Below are 6,000 nucleotides of genomic sequence, written 5' to 3'. Positions count from 1 at the left end.
AAATCACATAATAACAAGCACATTTGTTCATAAAACTCAACAAGAAAGATTGTTATTATTCATATGCAAAAGCCAACCAAGTCAGGGACTTCCACGTACCACCCGACCATAGATTGGGTTGAACCAAATCTTCCTTTCAACCAATCACCCTCGTGCCATATTCCAAGCATGAATGTGGGACTCACAACAAAATCAACTAGGGCTTCCTTAGGCTTTGTTTTGTATCCCTCCATTATCAGTCAAGGGATTCCTAGGCCCAAAAATCTCATCTATACAACTAATATTTACCATATATCCTTCCATATACCGGTCAATGGATTCCTAGGCCTAAACAATAAAATACACTACCAGTATTTACCGCAATCCCACCATATATCGGTCAAGGGATCACTAGGCCCTAAACAAGCATGAATTCCTCTATATGTCTCCACCTAAACCGTCAGGAATTTTCCCATATCCAGCCTCAGGCTTTACCGTGTATCCCACTATTTACCGGTCAAGGGATTCCTAGGGTTTTGGGAATTTTCCTGAGACCACCTTGTTATCACTCAGATTTTCCTTAGAAGTTATCCAAAAGAAGGAAAGGATCCAAGGTAACTAGAAACCAATCTTTTAAGTATAGATCCTGGCTAATATATACTCGGAGAGGGCTCTCTCTTTATGATTTATCGTTGTTTTGATATGATATTAGGCTACCTATTAATGCTCAAGGGATTTTTTGTGATTTGTTTGGTGGAATTAAAGGAAACAGATGGGAAGAACAGTTATCAAGGCCATTGGGCTATGGAGTCAAGTAGGAAAGGTTTATTAGGATTTGATTAATCACTGAGGTAAGAGTTCACAAGGCAAGATAGCATAGCAGGGACAAATCTGAAAGTTTCTATGGATGGAGAACTTAACCAGGGCCAAGGGCAATGAAGAATCCTTAGCAGGGATCAAGCTGAAGAAGGGAGGATTGGCAAATAGCAAGGGCAATTAAGAATCCTATACCAAGGGCCAATAAAGGGAATGAATTACATAAATAAGGGAGCAATTAAGAATTCCCAAACTTAAGTAATTTCGTAGAAACCATTAAATGAGAAAACAATTAAAACAAAGAGCATTTAAGCTAATTCTGATAGTATTTTTCCTTGTTTGCTTTTAAGAATTATAAGAAAACACATATGATATTTCATAACATGAAGGAAAACAATATTCAAACTTAGAGAAATGATACTTATTTGTTTCCCATAGTGCACATGAATCGAGTGAAATGTCCTCAGCTTTATTCAATCCAGTAAACTAGTCCAGCCTTGATTACAGTAGCTCCTTTAGCTCAAAACAAAAGTCTACAGAAATTCTTTTTAATACACCCTAATTACTTCAATTTCTGAAGTATTTATACAAAAAATATTACAAAATATTTCATAACTATATGAGATTCATTATAGGAAACAAAAATTATTTTCCCCAAGAAGGTAGAGACAGATGGAAAACGGATTGTTTGATGTCCCTCTATTTGTGAATGTGCTGGATGTTGGAACTCAAATTTGTCTCATGCAGTTGTCTTGGCAATTCTATGTTGGACTTCACTCTTATCTTTACCTACTGATACTCTTTACCTGTGCTGATACTCTTTACCTGTATTTACTAGACTTTACCGTAGTAAATATTTTTACTCCATGGATTTACTATAGTAAGTTTATAGTATATCGGTCATACTGGTCCACCATTCATCATTTGGTATTTTCATTCTGATCATTTTCTTGTACACTTCATCAGCTTGTGTATACTTAAAAAAATTGGGCATGTTGGTGAAAAGGTGTTTCACTTCATGTTCTATGTAAAAGAGGTTTTCCAAGCCATCATAAAGCATCTTTCCTGTAGATAGTGCTTTTACTTCTGAAGAGCTCGCTTGGCTCCTGGCCTGTTTGTTTAGTCTCTTGATGTAGTCATCCTGTGTCATCAACTTTTCATTTATGACCAGTGGGCTTGGAAGACCTTTCTCTCTCAAGATGCCATACTTCAACATGAAGTCATCTATATCTGTTTGAATACTTTAACACCTTTTCTCCAAGTTGAGCTTCAAGTTCCTCTTAGTAAGAACTTTCTTAATTTCAAGGATGGTGGTTGTTCTATCTTCAATCTCTAATGCATCCAATTGGTATTTGTTCCTGCTGTTCAAGAAGTCAATCAACTGATTTGCCTCTTCAGGCTTATCTCTTAATTCTTCTTTGGTCTGATGTATAGCTTCCATAGCTATCTTGACTAGCTCAGTCTGTTCAAAAATTATCTAGATAGAAGGCCAAATATCATTGATGGAATCAATGATATTGGCCCACAATATATTTCTCATATCTCCCAGTGGCTTTTCTAGTGTTAAGTCCTTTTCCAGGACTCTGATTCTCTCCTCCACTCTTTTGTTCTTCATTTCTTCTTCTTTGTTTTGAATTTGTGCCAGTTCATAGTCTGTTTCCATCCTTAATATTTTTTCTTTGAGCTTTTTTAACTTTGTAGCCTAGATACTCATATGTTCCATGGCTTTTATCACTTCATCTATTTTTTATGTTGTTGTCCCTGCATTGGTCAATGTACCTGTAGTTGGAATAGCTTCTACTACTGGCAGTGCTGTTACCGGTGGAAGTGTTGGTGCCAAAGATGCTGCCAGAGTGGAGGGTACTACTGTAGAAACTATGGGTATGACAGTTGGAGGAGCGGTGGCCAGCTCACTCTGCCTAGACTGTATTGCATTTTCCAATTCCCTCTCAGTTTCCTTTAGTTGTTCATTTAACTTAAGGACTAGGTCCATAAGTTCTTCTTCCTTCTGTTTCTCTATAACCTCTGCAGTTTGGGGATGGTGGAGAGGAGGGATCTTAAGCTGCTTCTTTAATGCAGCTATATCATCATTTTTCTTTTTGATCAATTTTTCAGCTGCTTTGACATCCTTGGGATCATGTCCCAGCTCTATCACCAAGTCTTCTAAGGTTTTTATTCTGATGTCTTTAGCCTGAGAGGAGGCTTTTTCCAGTTGTAGTTGTGTTATTGTGTTGTGCAAAGAATTTTGCAATTGGTGTGTTGTGATGGCTTTACTAGTCAATGTAGAGTAGACCATCTCACCAGTCTTCTTGTGTAGTTCTATTTGGTCAATCGAATGGATATCCTTGGCCAAAAGTTCAAAATAAGTTTTCAAATAGTCAGCCATTGACTTTGGATGTTGTACAATTGGTTTCAGGAAACTCATTTGCATTTTCTCTTCTTTTATGTCAAAAGCTGACATAAGCCTGGTCTAATTAGTTGGAGCCATTTTGAGGTAATGAGCATAGGTTTGAGCTTTTAATTTCTCATTCCTTGCTTTGATTTCTTTGTATTTCCATTTAATGTCTAGGCTCTGTTTAGAGAAAGCTCTGAAAGAAGATACTTTTGTGCTTTGTTGTCTCTCCAATGCTTGTATGTGGGAGGTGGACGGTGTACCACCTGCTGGGATAGTCTGCAAACTATCTGTCTTTTGAGCCACTGTGTTACCTGTGGTCTCCTCAGTATATTCTTCTTCTGAATAGGGATTCAACCTTTTCCTTTTAGCAAAAGTTTGATCAATAGCCCTACTGGATGGAGTGGCCTCTTCTCTATCTCTTTTGAGATTTCTTTCTTCATTGAGAGGAGTCTGCAACATAGGAGGATTGCCCATGATTTGTTGAGGTTGAGCTAGCACCTCTGAGATTTCGGGCTGTTCAAACTCTTCTTGTTGTTCTGAATCTTTTGCTCTTTTTGAGATCCCTTATTGCTCTGATGGCTGTGTACTGGTTTCCTATGATTGCTTCCTGGATGAAGTTTCTCCAAACACCTGTACAAATGAATCCTCATTAAATCTTCTTTCTAAGTCCTCCATTACATTGTCAACTTCAACTTGAGTGCTATCTTGATATATCAATGTGCCTTCCACCAATTCTAATTGGTTTGCATATTTTTCAATCTCTGGGATCTTATGGTGGATATATGGTGATAGCTTATGTTTCTGCCTTCTGTCACAAATGAATCTGTGAGGGTCATAGGGCTAGATGAAACTCTTTTTAATTTCAATATTTCTAGGATTTCATCTGCTACCTTCCCGGCTTCTCTATCATTACAAATAAATGGGCCTAGATGATCCTTTATCCTCAGCTGGGCCTTCTTCTTGGTCTTGACAAAGTGAATTTCATCAGAATTAATCATTTGTCTGTAGTACTCCAGGGCAAATATTCGAATGGGGATATATCTAGGTAATTTATATGGAGGCAGCTCACACCCATAAACCCTAATTTCAATATGGTTTTGGTATAAATACCAATCCCCGACTTTGTATTGTTTGGACAGTTGTAGAACCCTCTTAATATCTGCACTAATTCTGGGAGGGGGATTGCCTATCAACATTGTAGTCACTAGATGCACAAATTGGTCAATAAAATCTATATATGAATAGGGAGAATCAAAAGACCTGTGGAAAAGAGAAGTCTAGAAAATGATAGATCTAGGATTCCCTCTGGTATCAAGTTTTTATATAGAGAAGGGAAACCTATCAATTTGGTAATACGAAAACAAATGATACAGGACCGATGAATACTTGAATGCTCTCTCATTTTCGAGTCTCATAAACTGATCATGCGTTTTATCTGCTATGAATTTGGCATAATCAAACTTGAATGCAGGAGGTTGACCGGGGGTAAATATAGACATACTGGAAAAAATAGTTTCATCTATATACTCATTAGTGGTGGAACCCAAAATGCATGATAGCATTGTTGTGATGTCTCTGCCTAGGTCAGAAAAGAAGGCTGACATGTAAGGAGGGGGATCCTTTGGCATGTATTTTTCTTCAGAAATGAAGGTTTGGAGGATTTTAGTACATCTGGAACTAGACAATTTGGTGAACCTTTCAAGCAAATTTGGGATTGACAGGGGGTGAGGTCTTGTCCAAGTTGCAACTATAACATCTCGTTTATGGACTCAACTGTAATGGTGAAAAGGATTTTCTGGTATGAGGACATTACATCTTTCAAAACGGGGTCATAATTTGCATGGCAGTAATGAATAATTTCAGGAAAGACGTGAACACTTGGGAATTGATATTTGGGCAGGTTTGACTCCCAGAGACCTATCATATCTGCATGGTTTAAGTAATTATCTTTGTATCTACAATGCAATTTCAAAGGGGTTTCATCAAAGGTGAGGTCCTTTATCTAGAAATCCTTGTCAGCAAGGGGAAGATGGTATAAATCTCTGTGGGGAGTGGTAATTGGCCTGGCATCCAAAGAAACTGGAACATCCATCCTTGTTTCTTGTGGATTCAAGGACGAGGGTAGGGAATTTCAAGGAATTTGTGAAGAATTGGTCGTTTCAAAGAGATTCTAGACTGTAGAACAGCTTGCTATCATTAATTTTACTTGATTTTCACAACAATTCAGTCCAAGTTGAATATGAAAATAGGGTTTTCTCAGTAAAGTGGATAAATACCTAGTTAAGGTTACATGAAGGGAAAAATGGTTGTGGTGCACTATTTGCATGGAGTGACGGGTCTGCTACGGCAATCTGGAATTCAACAGCTTTTGAAAGTTGACGATTGGAAGCAGGGTGAGGGCTCGAACGTACTTTGAGTGTGCACGGAGAACAGAAGTTTCTTTTCTTGGTAGGAAAAAATAATGAGTATTTTTGTTTTTATTTGGCAAATTCAATGTTTTAGCGGGTATGATGAAAATGACAGTTGGCGCCAGTTAACGGATGGGACATTTTGTCATTTAGCGAAGGTGGTAAGCGGGGGCAGTAAGTGGATTCTATCGCACTGCTTATGAGGGTGTAGTGGTAATGGGAGAGGTCTTCCCGATGCCATTCAATGAGTGACATGTAGCAGAGAGGGAATAGCGAAACCGCTCGTATCGGGTGGGTAAAGTTTGGTATCGGGGGCCACCTGATATGAGCGTCGACCGTTAGATCTGAAGGTGTCAGATCATACGGTGGTTGAGGAAGGGACTTGATCGGGGTTTAATGGAG

The sequence above is a fragment of the Pinus tabuliformis genome, chromosome 6, assembly GCF_031772625.1.
Source record: "Pinus tabuliformis cultivar Carrire ecotype Pingquan chromosome 6, CPIR1, whole genome shotgun sequence".
Taxonomy (NCBI): domain Eukaryota; kingdom Viridiplantae; phylum Streptophyta; class Pinopsida; order Pinales; family Pinaceae; genus Pinus; species Pinus tabuliformis.
Note: the sequence above shows the minus strand (reverse complement) of the source record.